Below are 17720 nucleotides of genomic sequence, written 5' to 3'. Positions count from 1 at the left end.
CTACCTTTACAACATAACATCCCCCATGTGTCCCTCTCAAAGCCGGGAAGTACATCGTATCATGTCCTAGACAATCTTGGGCACGTACATGTGAGTCTTTCAAAAGTTCACAGTACTGTAAAGTTACATCAGGTGAGCAGAGCTCCTCGCATGCTTAAATGCTTCTGAGCTCTGGGCCTACATCAGTTATTAAAGTTATTCAGACTGTTTCATAAGACCAATAGGTTAGTGCAAATGAGCTCTCTACTTGAATCAGAAGATTGTGTTCAGTTCCTAGTTAAGAGCTAGGCAGGGACAAACCAAGAGACTCCCCAGCTGAAAGAGCCAGGCTCTATGCTACAGGGTGCATCTTCCATGCATCAGGCACAAGGCGGTGGGAGGGAGGGGTGATGCACCATGACCTGTGTATTACCCTGGGGTTGTCACTACTTGATTGGGTGAACACAGGGCAATCAGTTATCAAATTACATGGTATCAGTATAATTATTATTAGGGACCAACAATAAAAGTAAAAACTAGGGTGTAAATGAAATCACCCTGTAGGAGTCATTGGAATAGAACTTCACATAAACGAACCCACTCCCACAGGTGTTATAACCTAGCATCTCCTTTGGCTTTGGCTCTCAGGGATTGGACTGAATTATTCTCAAGACTGTTCCCAAGGGTCAAACAGCAAACAGCACCAATGCAGATAGGAAAACTCACTCACAAAAGTGCTGCCATTATGCAGTGCAGCCAGGGTGACGTTTACTCTTCAGGGTCAGATTCCCAGCTGGGGTGAATTGACTTCCTAGCACCAGCTGAGTTCCTGGCCCAGAGATGTGCGTGCACATGTTAAAATGCTTTTCACCATTATGTGATCAGCTTTGCAATGCCATTTCCCGGTTACCCATATACATGCAGATCCCCTGCTCCGAGCTTAAGCTTGGTGACTTCCCTTAGAGGAAGTGAGACATTAAAATACAAAGACTTCATCAATATATAAGATTTGTGGTTACTCAACACACTTTGACTGATCTGCTAAAGACAAGAAATTTGTGACCGAGCTCTATCATAGCCTGACTTGTGGTGGCTTGTGTGAATATGGTAGCTGCAGTGGACTTCCACAGTTGATTCATATTCATACATCTGCCTTGGTGATGTTTTATGTCCAGGGATGGGGAGAGTCCTGTATGTGCAATGTTGACAAAGATTTCAAACTCCATTCAACCTCCTTGCAAAAAGCCAGGTAGGGAACAGGGAAGACCCCATGGCATATGAAAGAATTGTCACTCTTGGGCTGGAGCAATAGCAACAGTGACCCAAGCTATGAAGCAGGAGGCATAGACTTCCCAGCATATAATTTGGCCCCACCATAAGAAGGGAGGTTCTTTACAGCAAAAGATCCTGTGGCTGTGCTCTGTCTCACATCCTACCTGTCCCTTGCCCATACACACTGGAGCTATGCTCTGCAATACTTGGGCTGTTTCTGTACCTCTCCAGAACTTGCCCCAAATCCTGCCCCGCACTGCTTCTGCTGCCAGGAGTCTCTTGCCAGGCAGAAACGAGGTTTGCCCATGGCAGTGCTAAAAGAAAGAGAAAAGTATAACAAGACTGAATAAGGCTCTGCAAAATGATGCTGATGTTACATAAGACTGAAGGCCAAATTTAGGTCTCAGTTACACCGGTGCTACACCAGAGGATTCAACCAGATTTATATCAGTGTAACAGAGTAGATGTCTGGACATAGAAGCAGCTTGTAACAGGAGTAAGGCACATGCTACAATGCTGAGCACCTACCATGGTTACTTCTTAGTGGGAGGAAGAAGATGCTGGTCTGACTGCAGGGCTTCTGCATCAGGGGACGGCTTCCAAGCCTGTGATTAATGAGGTGAACACATACAAAGACTTTTTTCTGGCAAAGAATCTGATCAAGGTTCTGGGGAAAAAAAATATTGCCAGTTAGTAAAACAGAAAGACAATCACAAGCAGCAGCAGCAACAAAATAGGTTTAGTTCTCAATTTATGGGCGCCGTGGCATGCACACGAACAGCATGGAGTTGTTGTTATCTGCAGGGAATGGAGCACTCTATCAAAACAGGGTCCGTCTGTTTCTGTAGTCATGGAAGAATACTACTATGATGAATTTATAGGTCCAATGGAAGACCCTTTAATTTACTGGGAAATGACAAGGCGTCTGTGGCCAACTTGTGTAAAATTTACTCCTTTATACCCGAGTTACATGCCATTGAATATTTACTCTGAGTCTGAGGATATATTTACCATTCATGCAGCATCACAACCGATCAAAGAACCCTACTCAGAGTAGGATGTGTTCGGTGTCTCACTCTTCTAAAAATGAAACTGCGCTGACTTAAAAAAAAGTCTTTTTAAATGTTATGTTCACCAAGCACAAAGTTCCTGGAAGCGCCCGGACAGGTAGCTAGGGTTAAATAAGGACAGCCTCCTGCAAAGAAAGCACACTACCGGTATCAGGAGACATGTGGCTTTGTTCATATGCGCGCTGACGACATGGCCAACAACTTGGCTTCGAGTTGTTCACAGTGACATTGTGCTCTGCCGTGCTCTGCTAGTCGATACTGTTCTACTTGATACTATTTGGTATTTGTCATGCTGTTTCCTGTGCTGTGTTATGCTATATTATGCCATTTTCTGTAGCCTGGATCAAAAAGTATCAGGTCACAGCAAAGGCAGCTCTTCAAACAACACAATGAGGAAACATCCTCAATTCAAAAATACCTAGGCACTTCAAGGTTGATCTCGAGTTTAGAAAAAGAATCCTCCGGGATGTCATGAGCAATTGCACTCCTGAATGTAACAGGAGCAAAGTTACTGGAGGGGTTAATTATTTGTGGGATAGGGACTCTGTTACTTTATATACATACAGGACACACCTACACAAGACCCTTTACCGCACGGCAGACTAACTTGCTGTGCAGTAAAACATCACTTTTTACACGTGCTCAGCAATTAAGGCCCAGTAGACTAATTTACTGCGCTGCCGGATAGTCCCATCGGATACAAATGCTATCCAGCAGTGCAGTAAACGACGGTGCTTCAATGCACATGTAGATGGTGATGTCGGGAGTAGTTGGAGTATATTCAGCCACATGAATTGCACATGTAGACGCACTCACAGCATTAGACGCACTAATACAATAGAGCTGTGATCTCTGTCTGCTGCCAGATTAAAACAGGAGATGTCTTCAAACATGTTATTGTTTTTAAAATAACCAGAACTAATCAAGGAGCCTCATTTCCTTGTTGCTATAGAAGCAGCCAGCTGGCTGCAGAGGGGTATTAAAACTATTGCTTGGGCTGGCTTAAAGCAGAGGTGCTACTGGCTCAGGCAGAGGGCTGCAGCTCTTGGGAGTCTCATGATGATCAGAATCTCAGCTCTTATGTAAACGAAAATGTATTTCTAGTGCTCTAGAAATGAAGGAAAAACTTGGAAAAGTGAATCAGTATAATTGCCTGCCTGAGTCTGCACACAGCCTGAGCCAATAGATATAAGAGCTGCCCCATTCAGTTCTACTCTGAAACCTGCTGTCATTTCTGGGAAAGGGCATGGGATCCCACCCCCATGGGATAGTGTGTATCCTGGGCCAGAGCTTTCCAACATTCAGCTCAGCCAATCGGAAATTGGCTTTTATCTTATAATTTGGATAAGCAAAGATCTCGTCTTACATCCAACAAAGTCCCTATCGAAGTAAAAGGAAATCAAGCAAGCAAGCCCAGTAGGACTCTTCTGTAAATATTCCCAGTCACATAAGTCAGGTCTATATTTTAATTTGGAGGGGATCTGAGCAGTCCAGCTCATTTGGAGCAGTCCAGCAGAAGAAATGGAGCTTTTTTTTTACATATGGAGCTTTCTCCCTGAAGTCATTCATTTTTAAATCCTGACTGTTTTACTGCCTTTCAGTGATACAGGAGGTTTTGCTAACATCAGATCTATAGCCCTGGAGGGGATTTGGGGGTTAATATTTGATACTTCAGAGAAGTTCCATGGCAGGGAACAAAACTTTTCTTTTTTCCCTTCCCTATTTAACATCTGATCCATTGGCACTACCCAAAGACTCTGAGAAAAATGTCTTTCATACTAAGTTACGTAGCCATCACAGGGCTGGAGAAAAAAAACATTTAAAATATTTAAATGGTTTCAGGCTTGCAAACAGTTCTTAGGTGCCATTTGGAGGCATTGAGCTGCTGCAAGGTGAGCTTCTGCAAGGTGAGCTTCTGCAAGGTGAACAGCTACAACTAGTAAAATTAAAAGCTGAAACGCCTTAAGCATTTTTTTGAACTAAGAAAATATTGCAGCTACCAGCCTCTCTGTAACTATACGTTTTTTATATCCTGTGTGTACCTCATGGGCTGGGGCAGCCCAGCAACACCTGTTGCCCACGTTGAACATGTTGTGCTGATATGGGTTGGCTGCAGAGGGTAGTTTGCAGACCGGCTACAGCCCCCTACCCTTCTGCATGGGCACGCAGCACAGAGCGCTGTGGACCCCCACCGGAGAAGGTGCAGGCTCTTGCTCTTTTGTTCCCAGCCCTTTGACAACACTTAGAGGCCTGATACTGCAAGGTACATGATGGTATAGTGGGCTGAGGAGGATGCTCATCATCTCAAGGATTGGGCCCTAGACAGACAGTAGTGCAGCCCGGGTGTAAGCAAGAACATACCTTTAAGATAAGACAGTCACTTTGCAAGGAGAGTTGGGAATGACACCCTGTCTCTGATGGTAGCAGGAGTGTCCCTGTCCCTTAGTAACAAACAACTACATTATCTTATTTAATTGATAAAACTGAATCAGTTCTACTTACTCATATAAGAGTCCAATCTTTTTTTGAAGCCAGGCAAGCTCTTGGTCGCCATGATATCATGTGACAATATGTTCCACAAGTCGATCATGCCTTTATTAAAATAATGTATAGATAGGAGCAGTGAGTTCATGATCTCTGTGCTATTCATTATTCTTCATACCTGTACCAATTCCCTTTTCTCTCTCTCCACTCTAACCTTCACAGTCCCAGTCTTCTCAGGCCTTCTTCCTATGGAAGATTTTTCCAGGCATGGTTTTCATGGCTTTCCCTGAATTCCTTCCATTTCTGCTATAGCGTTTTTAAGACAAGACCTCCCAAACCAAACACAAGTTTCCAAGTGATGACATGCATCAAATACAGACAGAACCTGGAACAGCATTTGCGAATGCTTTTAATTTTCTCGCTGAAGTAAAATAATGGGGTTTGCTGCCCCTTGGGGGAATGTTTGAGTGACGTTTAACAAGTGCTATGAATATATAACACAGAGACAAAGCCAAGTTACAAAGGGGCTTGGTCTCAGCCTTCTTTAGCTGTAGTTCCCACTTATCTGCTCGCTATTTCACGGACACGCACAAAATGTTACCGGAGCAATAAGCCCACACAATGCCTAGATCGGGGCAGGCAATTATTTGGGGTGGAGGGCCGCCTACTGAGTTTTAGCAAGCCATTGAGGGCCACATGACAGGCAGATTAATATTAATTTTCTAAATTTTTTAGGGGCCCCGCAGGCCAGATAGACTGGACTTGCGGGCTGCATCTGGCCCGCGGGCCGCATTTTGCCCACCACTGGTCTAGCTGGTGACAAGGGGGCAAGAGAGGTATATTTAAATCACAGGGAGGCCAAGTCCTTCAGCCCTTCTTCAGTCAGAACAGCGGTGACCACTGAACTGAGGTCTTCGTTCTCTTTTCTTTTACATCCCGGTCTTAGACTTCAGATCTGTCTTCTTCATGCATGATCATTTGTTTAGCTACATCAGAGATTTGTTTTAATGAGGAAAACTGATACATCAGATAGGCAGCATCAGGAACCCTGCAACTAGCTGTGTTCCTTGCTTTCACATATACTTACCTGGAGTGGCCTGGGTGGGGAGAGGAGACAACCTGGTAACTCTTGTCCCTCTGTTCAGACAGCTAATCTACAAGAGTGCAGTGACATCCGGCCTCTTTCAATGACTGGGAGATTTTCAGAGCTTGTATAATCAGCAGAGAGAGGCTTCGTGTACTGTTTCGTGTACTGCAGAGTTGGACTTTCATTAAAAATGCAACTTTTGTTAAAAATGCTCTTCATCTTTTATCGAAAAGGTGTGCTTCTTTTTACATTAAAAAAGTGTGAGAGGACTAACGTGATGTAGAGTGTCTCTGCAAAGAGAAAACTGCTTTTTTAACCTGTCTGCCTGCCTTTGTCTTTGGCTTAGGATGCAGCACAAATCCGAACACTTGAAAGACCCAGGAAATATTTGGGGTTGTGATTTCTAATATCTTTTCCAGTTGTTGGATTCAATCCTGGAGCTGGAACTGGAAATTTCAACCTGTAATTTTTTGTTTAGGATCTTATGGAAATGGGTCACCTCAGACATTTCAGTCTGGATCTGGGAGTCTACCCAGGTCTTTCTTCAGAGAAAAGGGCAAGCAAACCACTCCCTGTCCCCCTCCTGGCATCATTTGGAATGGGACATAGAAGAAAAATGTTGGTCTACCATTGCAAAGGATGCATTAAGGAGAAAAACAGGGAGGAAATTAAAGAGGAAATCCTTCCAGCCACATGTGACATAGCTACTGAAATGACTTAGGACTGCTGGGTTATTTATCCTCAGACAATGAAACATCTCCTGTCCAATGTCAAAGGCCTTTTCTTTTTTCATTGTCTGAGGCTCATGGCTGGCTAGGGGCTGGTGGCGGACCAGCTAGGGGGTGGGAGGAGGCCATGGCCCTAGGGTGCCAGCCTGGGGTGGGGCGGGGGGTGCTGACTGGGCAAGGGTGATGGGTGTTGAAAGACACTCAGTTAATCTGAAGCTTGAGAGAGTCGAGAGGAGAGCCACGTGCATGATCAGAGGGCAGGAAAACAGACCTTACGACGACAGGCTGAGAGCCACGGGACTCTTTAGCCTGGAAAAGCACAGGCTCAGGGGCGATCTGATGGCCACCAGGATCTGGGGGAACATCTGTTCACCAGAGCGCCCCAAGGGATGACAAGGTCGAACGGTCACAAACTCCTGCAAGACCGCTTCAGGCTGGACATAAGGAAGAATTTCTTTACTGTCCGAGCCCCCAAGGTCTGGAACAGCCTGCTAGCGGAGGTGGTTCAAGCACCTACATTGAACACCTTCAAGAGCAAATTGGATGCTTATCTTGCTGGGATCCTACGACCCCAGCTGACTTCCTGCCCTTTGGGCAGGGGGCTGGACTCGATGATCTCCCGAGGTCCCTTCCAGCCCTAATGTCTATGAAATCTATGAAATCTACTCCTCTGCTTTTAAAGCTGCTCTATCTGTACAAATAGCTTTGCTGATGAAATACAGAACTCTGATAGCAAAAGAGTGTGTATAAAGAAATGCTTTTTAAACTTTTTTCATTTGTGGACCCCTTTGGAAATTTGAAACAGAGGTGCTGACCCCTTTGAATCGTAAATGTGGGTATTCACAGACGGTCTTCATGAAGTCCTTGTGCACAACCTAAGTTATTAATGTTTAAAAGTGCACAAGGACTTTATGAAGACCCTGTACTTTTGATGGATCCTGGTCATCTTCTGCGGACCGCTTAGACATAGGAGTCTGCAAACCACAAGTCAAAAGCCCCTGGTCTAAAGAGATCATTACCTGCAGATTCAGACTTCCAGAAGCAGGATGCACATCCTCATGGAAAGGCTAGGCTACATGGAATGAGAATATAATTGCACTCGCATCCTCCACGCAGTAAAATGAACATGCAGGAAAGTGAAACACTCAATTGAAAGACATGGAAAAAATACAGTTTATTAGATCACAACTTCCCAAATCAGACTGGAATAAAAAAGAAAAGAAAACGCATGAAACTCCAGCAACAAAGCTACAGTGAGAAAGAAAACGAGAGAAGGAAAGCCAAAGATGTCTGCTAGGTAATAGCTTATTCACCCTTTGTTCACCTTCCTATCTGCATGGATTTTTGTATTATGCGAGTGCCATGTCCTGAAGAAGGACTGAGGCCTCACAGTGCTGGGTGCCATACAAACACAGCAAGAGTCTCTGCTCTAAGGAGTCTGCGGGTTGGTGTCATACAAATTCACGATTTCCACAGTCATATATGTGAACTCAGCCATTACCCCTTTTGGACAGAGATAGCTAAATTACATGTAGGAGGTGAGAGTCCTTCCCTTGAGCTGTTGCACCAAAGTTGTTGGCATATGTGACACACCTGGTACCCAGGACAGTTGCCTGGTCACTGGTATATTGTTAACCAGTGGCAGGGCCAACATGCTGCCTGGAGGAAGGACTGGCTTGCAAGTAGCTGCTCCTGATTGATGGGATCACATATGCCTGACAGAACTACAAATCCAGTTCCTGTGCTCAATCTTCAATATGTTGCCTAAAATTGGGTCACCTGGCTTGTGTGTGAATGCTTTGGGACCTGCCTCTTCTCAGTTTATAGTGGGATATGGTTTGGTATGAGCCTTTCGAACAGCTTGTATGTACGGCACAAAAAGCAGATAGGTTGAAGGCTCTTGACTTGTGGTGGCAATATCCCTGATTCAAGGCCTAACGATATTCAGGCCGGCTGTCAGTTTTGGCATTTTGCAAATAGCTGAACAAAGTTGTCAAGATGAAGAAGCCAGTTGTGGCTTTTAGGGCCAGAAAGCCTAATTTGTTTTATCCAGAGGTGGTCTAGGCCTGTGGCTTTCCTGCTCACTCAAAATCCAACCCAGGTCTCCCTGCTAATTGACTCCCTGAGGTTGTTCTTCAAGGAGATAATAAGAGTCATACAAAAGCTTTTGTGAACAGGTCAGGTCAGGGTACGCAGGATTGTGAGGGTACTGGTAAAGTTTGGTTATCTATTCGGCACATGCCCATTTAACTATTCTGTTAAGTTTGGTTATCTATTCGGCACATGCCCATTTAAGCTCAACCAATGACCCAGTTGGTTTGCTGTGGCTCTGCTTTCCTTGAATAGTTGCTGAGTTTCCGTATTGTAGCTTGTGTGCTGTGACAACTCAAGTCACCACCAATCACCTGTGGCTTGTCAGGGGGTCCTGTTGTGGGGATCAGCAAAAGAGAAACTTTTGCCTGGCACTTTGTAGAGTGCCATGACTGACTCCACCTAAATCAGCTACAGGACTTTGGCAGAAGCCGTCAGCTTGATCATGGTGCTGGACTTGACAAATGCATTGTTGCCATATCGTTCCTGTGGTCTTTCAATGGCTAACTGCAATCCTGGCAGGTGGGGCTGTTCGCTTCTAGGTCCTGAATTTGTTTCTTGCAGGCATGGAGTCTGGGAGTCCTGTTCATCATGCAGGCTCAGTGTCTTTGGTTGCACTGTGCACATTAAGTCCCTTTGACATTCACGGCCTCGATTGTCAATGCCAGTCCTAATGAGGGCCCGTGATTACGACCCTAATGACTACCATGATCTTCAGACTTTAATTTCCAAATCTTAGGGACACGGTCATGATAAATGCACAACCTTAATGCTGAGGGAAAAACTTTTCGATTGGAAAGATGCACTGGTGGATTTAATGCTATGATTATGTTAATAGCATTAAGACATCTTAATTTTGCTCAGATTGGCAGAAAGAGTTGACATTCAAAGGTGACTGCATTCGAAGCCCTACACATGTATATACCTGTCGCTTCTGTTTCAAAAAGATCTTAACCGAGCCTTGACCCTTGCTGGCCCAATATTAGACACTCAGAAATAATTCAGATTTAGACGCAAGACCTGTATGTGCAAATCAAGGTTCCAGCTGCCTGGATCCCAGGTGCAGCACAGTCTGCATACATGCAATCGATGGGTATGAAGAGCTGCATGCTGTGAGGAATAAAGGCCCCTGCCATTCTGGAAGAAAGGGTAATACACATACACATTTCAACGGGATTTGGGGACAAACCTCAAGCTGGACTGAAGCATCTGCGCTTCCTTGCTAAATCCAGAACTAGGACCAGGCTCTTCGGCCTTTTGGAGCACAGGGAGTGAAGCTGCAGGGAGTCTGTGGTAGTGACAACCTCAGGGAGTCAATTAGCAGGGAGACCTGGGTTGGATTTTGAGTGAGCAGGATGAGGCCAGCAAAGGAACAAAGTTTAGGCAGACTTTCATGTGAACTCAATGGCTCATTTATGGCTTTGGGGTGGAAACCGAATCTCAGCAGGTTGTGCTGGGCTTTACAATTTTGGCTTTTCATAGTGGAGGTAGACTAGTGTTGTAGCCGCGATGCTAATTGGAAGCGAGAGACTGGAGGTACACGTGTGCCCCAGGGAGGGATGATGACAATCTTTTTCAGATAGCAATCCCCAGCTTTCCCCTACCTCTGGGCCCTAGGACTGTCTTGAACCATGTCCCATCCAAACCCCAAATCCCCATGCACCAATCTGACATGCAGAGGGACTGTTCTTCGTTGTCGTCTTTTTAATCCTCCAAGAGCTTAAACAAGTTGAGACTTAAATTCTGGAAGTCATAATACCGTTCTCTGGATAAAATCTTTGCAAATGCCTGGGTCTGCCGTGACCCTTCCATTATACAGAAATACAGCTCCCTGCAGAGCTGGGCTGAAGAAAGCTCTCTTGTCACAAATAAACCTATTTTATCTTGGGCTGCACTGGAAAAACTCAGGGTTTCGGCTTAAAAATGAGCTGCGGGTGGGTGGGTGTGGGGGGGGGGGCAATACTTTTTGCAGCCCTCCATCAGGGAAACCAAGCCTTGCTCCCCTCCATTTCTGAGACTGAAGCTGACCCTTTCCTCCTGTCTGTCTGCCTCTTTCTACTCAACAACAGGATGCACTCTTCTCTCCCCCCGCCGCTTAGGCTGCAAACAAGACGGGAGCCGCTCTGTCTGCCTTCAGCTCTCTCCGTTTAAAGAAACAGACACCCATTTCTCACCGAAGAACAGTTAGGTAAACAATAATATTTTTTTAACACAGAAAGTAACTCAGCGTGAAGTCGATGCGTCTAGTAAACCCCAGCCTAATTTTAGGAGGGCTGCATCTGGAGGAGAAGTTTTCATTTCATTTTTTTTTTCTCCTATAAAATGCATGTTGTGAAACTTGTGGGCCTGAGTGTTTGCTTCACTGGGGCAAATGCAAGAATAAAGAAACAACACATCAGCATCATCTTATTCAAGAGAAAATAACTTCTGCTTGGGGGAAAAAAAATCTTCTCATTGATGCTGGAGTTATACAGCTGAGTTGATACGGTCAGGCCATCGGTCCATTCATTCTGGTATCAGTTACTGGGGAACAGATGATATTTGAAACCTCAAAGAAAGTAGCACCCTTATCCCCCAATGCACTAGGCCAATTGGGCAATGCCGAAATGGAGAGGAATCCTTTTTCACCTCTGCAAAGACGTTACACGTCAACCCCCTGACAGCTTTATTTTGGGATCCTCAGGTGAGGGCTTGCAGGACGGTTCTGCATTCTCAAGAAAACAGGGATCTCAAGTGTTGGCAAAATGCTTTTATTTACTAACAGGGTGAAGGATAGTAGCTTCTGCGCCCAACCCAGAGAGCTCCAACTGTGTATCTCCATCCAGCCTACGACCTGCTGTATCTCTACGATGGCCCTTTATCACAGCTAGCATGAATGATTCAAGCTAGTCTCAAAACCTGTGAAGGTGGCTCAGTTCAAAGATGCTCTCTCTGAACCAAGGACCCGGCCATGGGGGCCTAGACAGTGGGAGGCCTGGACGTTTTACAGATGGGTTAAGAAAACCTTAATGAATGCTTTTTTATAGCAAGCTTGCATCACACAACTCAGCTCCCAGATCTCATCACCCCCACCACAAGCACGTGTGCATGTAGCAAAGGAAGCAGGTGTCTAATTATGTCTCTGTGCTTGGGTTTGTAACAAGCTGAAAATAGGGAACTAACAAAAACATTAGTTTTCTTAAACGCTTTTTCCAAATAGCCTATAAGTGCTCCTCAGAACAGTGCAACATAATCACGCCAGGCCCACACACCACAGGAACCCAGCCCCGGCTCATGTTGCTGTCGCTGCATGGATCTGAACCACCGAGCAGGCTTGTCTATATGTCACCCTGAGTTGTTGAAACTTCCCAGTGAGCCTGAGGCTGGCTGATGGTACTGGTATGACCCCAGGAAAAGTCCATCGGATGGATGTGAAACTTTCAGGAGATGAGGTTGACTAAATATCATGTTTGGAGGAGATAAGTGAGACGGCAAAAATTGCTAACCCTTATTTTCATTCCCTGCTGTCCTCACGTTCTCGGGCACCTATTTCCAGCCATCCTTTGGCTGTGCCTGGATGACTAAATGGAGCTGTGCCTCCGCCTTGCATCCTTGGCTGTTCTGTAGTAGGAAGGCAGAACTTTCTTGCCTTCTGACTGGTGCAAAGTAGATGATAGCCTTGCTCCTGAGAAGTGCGGAGACCCTGTGTTTCCACTGAGCTTGTTCTCTTGTTTCATAGATTTCATAGATGTTAGGGCTGGAAGGGACCTTGGAAGATCATTGAGTCCAGCCCCCCGCCCGAAGGGCAGGAAGTCAGCTTCCATTCCCCAAGTGGAAATTCCCAAATGGTCATCTGCAGACCACTTGAGAAATGCTGTACTGGACCAGGCTACTGGTACATCTAGCCGAGCATCCTGCCTCTGACAGTGGTAGCAGTGGATACTTTAGAGCGAGAGCAGTGAATTAGGTATATCTGGAGTGAAATACCCTCTACCTTCATATGTTTATAGAGATGCTGGGGCCACATCCCTGACTGATCTTTTTAAGAACTATGAAAAGATCTATCATCCATGAAATGGTCTCATCCCTTTCTCACGGGCACCCTTTTAACTATTCACTGGTGGTCCAGGAACAGCTGGGAGTTGAGTAACCTCTCTATGCAGATGGGGTCTAAATATGGTACAAGTGTTAGTCGGGTAGGTATTTCCTTTTCCACGCTCTAAAATAGATAGCCTGCAATTAGATGCATGTAACCACAACTAGCAGGGCAAAGAAAACCCAGTCTACTTGGTTTGTGATTGTAGATTTGGCTAGCAGAGTTTTCTCTCTTTTTTTTTTGTACGATCTTCAAACCAAAAGGCTGATCATGACAGTTTCAAGAAATAGAATTGTCCCGAAAGAGAAGATTGTGTTTTTCTGTAGGTTGAACTTTGCTCCTGCCATCCATAGCACTGCCTATGCTTCTTCCTGCCCACAACAATAAATAAATGGATGCATCAAAATACAACTTCTGGGACAGGTATGAAGCAGCTTTTTGGATGTGTGTAGAACACAGATGAGTACCAGATCTGCTGGGCACTAACTGGTCCTTGCCTGACTGGTCTAGGGATATTAAAAATCAAACAATGCTATGGGAGAAAGAGACAGCAAGTAGCTCCCAAAGAAATGATGAAACCCAACAGATCAAAGAAGCTCTTGGCGGCAGACAAGGCAGATAACATTTCAAGGTTAGAATGGATAGAAAGATTTCAAAATCCCCAAATTCCCATGCCTAAAGGAATTATATCTATTCAGGAACCTTAAGAAGTTTTGTAGCAATCTTGATTTTCTTTTGTAAAGCCTTTCATTATATTATATCTGTCCTCTCATTATAGTATATCTATAGGAAGGTAGTGTCTCATCGTTAAGAAAATGGATTTATCTGTGCATTCATGTATAATACATTTATATACTATATATATAGCACCTATGCAGAAATCAATCCTACAGACTTTTGTCATAGGAAGTAATAGCTTAACCGCATATGTCCCATTGGGGTAGATATATTCATTTTTACAAGTACAGTATTATTCAACATGGGTAATGCATGGCAGTTTCTGACAAATTAATTTAATGATGCTACATAAGAATATATCCAGAAGTCAATGGGTAGTTTTATTCCACCTAGATCTCAGGACTGGATCCTTAGCTGCTTTAAATGGATGAAGCTCTACTGAGTTCAAATGTTGTTTTACATTGCCTGATGATCTAATTCCTTGTCTGTCTGAATGCATTTTGAAGCCCTCCTGAACAGTAGTGTAACCGAGGGGGAGTGAACAGGGCAGTTTCCCTGAGTGCTGCCTTTATGGAGCGGCATAAAAATAGCTACAACTTCATTGGCAGCTGATTGTGCTGCTGCGATCAGCATCACAACAGATGGTGCTGCCTTGGGTGTGCAGCTGCCAATGTGTACACCTCTGCTCTTTGATGAAGCTTGCTGTAGACACCGTACCACCCCCCTTTATGAGTAAGATCAAAACAGATAAATAATTAGAGAAAACGATTTTCAGATATTGTGTATTAAAAAAATGTATGTTTTAATGATTGGAGACCTTAACATGGTTCTGTGTGGTTTCTCCCTAATGGGGTACACCTTTGGGGGCAGTTACACTTTACACTTTGCACATGTTAATTTTAAGGAATGTTACACAATGTTAAAGTCTGCAGGTGCTGTGAGCAGTCACATGTCAAGGGTTAATTAATACCCTCCCAAAAATGCATGGCCCTGATTTGCCTTTGAGAACTGCACTCGATGAGGCAGTGTCCCAGGCTAATTTCAGGGGAGATGCAAAACTCCAGGACAGACCACAATGCACAATTTCAAGTGGAAATAACAGATGTGGGCAATTCCTGGTACAGCCTGGGATTTTACAGAATTCGCCTTTGTTATAGATTAATCCAGGGTTTATTCACAATACCAGTTCATCTGTGGCTATAGGATATGAAGAGGTGGACATCAGCTGTATCATAGTTCTGCTGAAGGGAAAAAAAAATATTTGCATAGCAGTTTAGTGCCAGACTCTGCTGCATTTCCCCTTCTCAAACAGGACTGTTTGTGGCATACAGGGTACATGGTAGGTAAGTGTGGCAGAATTGGGCTCATCCTCAATAGGTACAAGAGCTGAGCACTGTGGAACTTGCTGCTTTGACAAATGAAGAAGAACCAACATTTTGTGCGGTTTAGTCAGTGGCAGCTGTTGGCATCTGCATGTGGATGTGGGCAACCGATACGGAAACGTGCAACCAGAGCCAACCTTCAGGATAGCCTGTAAAGAGGGAACACGTATAGATTTCACTATAATGAATCTAGAGCAAAAGATCAGTGATGACTGCTTACCCTGTTGGCCCTTGCAAGTGCCTTTGACTCCTTTGGTTTTGCAGCCCTTTGGGGTTTTTTGTACTCACAACACAACTCGGATGGAAACCTGGGAATTGCATTCAGCTCTCAGCATTGTACAGTGAGCCCCTTCAGCTAACGAGATGCGTCACCAGCTTTGCCGCAAAAGCCGAACGAAAGCTCAAGACTTCTGCTGCCCTGTGCTCATCCTGGAAGCATCTGAAAGTTTCTCCTGCAGTTTTTGGTGGAGGGCTCCTGGGTCCCACATCTGGTTTGGCAGCCTTGCTACGTTCTGGGCCTTTTCCGAATTTGGCCACAGTTGGTTGGGTTATTGCCAAACATTATGAGTTAGCGGTTTAATATACACTCGCTCCAATTCAAGGCAGTTCAGGACATTTAAGGAAAGACAAGTTGACAATGCATCAAAAACAGGTCTGAAGTTGCATTGTTCAAGTCAGTTAATTTTCCCTATGCAGGGGACACATTGGCTGCTCATGGGGCAGACAGCCAACTTGGTGCAGACTAGTGAGGACCGAGGGGTTGGGGCAGGGAATGGCAGTGGTCTTAATTCAGCATCCAGTTGTTCCATACTGTAGCCAGATCACCTGTCCCTGCACCAGGAAGAGACCCAGGGGCCAGAAGGGAGCTCTTCTGTCACAATCTAGTTCCTGCCACAGTCTTGGGACACTGCAGTGATATTCTCCCCCTTTCCTGGAATAGAAGGTGGATCAGGCACAAAGATGCTGAAGTGGGGATGACTCCTTGGGCCTTGCCTCAGAATTGAAATAGTCAATGTCTAGAAAATTTGGAAAAAATACCTTGTTTTTCCCTGGGTGACTGGGCCTCTGGAAAGCACATTGTGGTGAAGAAAAAAAAATTACAGATAAACAAGCAATTTGAATTACTTTGCCATGGTGGGAGTAGGAGAGTTGGAGGAGAGAGAAGGGAAAGTATGAGCAAGCCGAGAAAGAAAGCAACACAGATAACCATGTAAACACTGGTAGAGGGGTGGGTGAAGGATTCCCAGGACAAACAGAGCCTGGAAGCAGAAAGTGTTCAGAGGCTCCAGAGCTTGTCAGAAAGGAGCAGGGAAAGGGTTTGCCATCATGCCGGAGGGCAGAAAACACATCCCCGTTGTTAGCCAAGGAGCTGGGCATCAGAACAAGTGGCTGATGGGATGCCGGGGACTTCAGCTGACAGCACTGGAAATATGCACACCCCAAGGAGGGGCTGGAGCTGCTGCCCGGCTTTGGCGGCGGTGGAGCCTGGGCAGAAGCTGCTGCTGGGTGCTGGGAAAAGCAGCCCCCGGCGGCAGGTGCAGTCGCCTCCTCCTTGCTGCTGTCTGGAGCCTACACCGGGGTCTCCTCCCCATCTCCATCAGCGTCCCCCCGGGGCCCCCACACCCAGCGGGAAGGAGCCACAGGGCAGCTCTGGCATAGGCTCCAGGCAGCCGCAGCGAGAAGGCCTGGCAGTGGCGAGGAGGAGGTGGTGATGCCTGCCACGAGGTCCTGCTTTTTTCACATGCCCAGCAGCAGCTTCTGCCTGGCCACAGCTGCTGCTCGTCATAGCCAGGGCCGGTGGGACCGAAGTGGGCTCCGCATGGCCCCTGATGCTCTGCGCAGGGTGGGCCAGGGCCAGGCCCATGCAATTAGCCCTGGCTCCCTGCCCACACGGAGCCGGGCTGATCTCCATGGGGCTGGGACTGGCAGCAGCAGTCACCAGAAGGAACCACTGCCACCAGGGCTGCCAGGAAATGGGAGTCCAGCTGCAGAGGGCCATGGGCCAGATGCTACCTGTGCCAGGCCGGACCAAGGGACCTGCGGACAAAGTCCCTCTATGGGCCAGATCCAGCCCGCAGGCAGTATTTTGCCCAAACCATCCTAAGCTGCTAATTCCTCTGAAAGTAACAGGAGGGAAGTTTGAGACTGATCTGCTCTCGCTTGTGTAATCTGCACTCCCATCTCCAGAATAGCGCGGCATCTCCCACTGTTCTTCCAGCCCCGTGGTGCGGTAGGGAGGTGCTGCTGTCCCCATTTACAAAAGAGAAGCAAAGACACAGGAAAACTAAATGGCATGGCCAAGGTCCTGCAGGGAGTCTTTGGCAGAGAGACTTAACCTCCAGGTCTCCCAAGTCCTAGGCTAGTGCCCAAAGCACTGGATCAGTGCAACTCAGGCCCAAGGTACCTGTTTTGCCGATCACACGCTGTTTTTCACAGACTGTGTCCTCATCTTGTTTTTCCTGCAGGCGCTGGGTTTGTTTTTCTTGCCATCACAAATGAGGCAGCCCATGCATGCACTAGCTGTTGTGGTCCATGCTAGCCAATGTGCTGCAGCTTTTCCTGACGAACTGCAGCATGTTGGCCACAATTCATTTAGGGAAGTAGACATAGCTGTAGCCCCTGACTAGGTGCCTCCCAAACCTGTCAGGATGGATTACCCCTGCCCCATCCTTCTTACCCACCACCTTTGCAGTCTTAGTGCATGCACCATGTGCACTCATACCTGGGCAGGCTGTAGGTCCAAGAGCCAGACTGTGAACCTCTTCCATGTAGTGAGAAGCCCTTTATGTGCACAGTTCAACACTTATATGAGTAACCGCTCACCAAATAGCTGTTTCACTTAGGGCCAGATTCTTATACCCTTATGCTTTGAGA

The 17720-nt window shown here is 46.0% G+C and overlaps 1 long non-coding RNA gene across 1 annotated transcript in view; it reads right to left on the bottom strand.

The window, feature by feature from the left end:
- Positions 1-1499: 1499 nt before the first annotated feature.
- Positions 1500-17720, bottom strand: part of LOC149859023 (uncharacterized) — a 98537-nt gene continuing 82316 nt past the window's right edge. Inside the window, exons 2-4 of the long non-coding RNA XR_016443985.1 lie at positions 4824-4913; positions 1780-1918; positions 1500-1565 (exon numbers count right to left, since the gene is read on the bottom strand). This is a non-coding gene — a long non-coding RNA (uncharacterized LOC149859023). The remainder of the gene's footprint in view (positions 1566-1779; positions 1919-4823; positions 4914-17720) is intronic.

The sequence above is a fragment of the Crocodylus siamensis genome, chromosome 8 (assembly GCF_052110815.1).
Source record: "Crocodylus siamensis isolate JL-2025a chromosome 8, ASM5211081v1, whole genome shotgun sequence".
Lineage (NCBI taxonomy): Eukaryota > Metazoa > Chordata > Crocodylia > Crocodylidae > Crocodylus > Crocodylus siamensis.
Note: the sequence above shows the minus strand (reverse complement) of the source record. Positions and strands in the feature narration are given on the sequence as shown.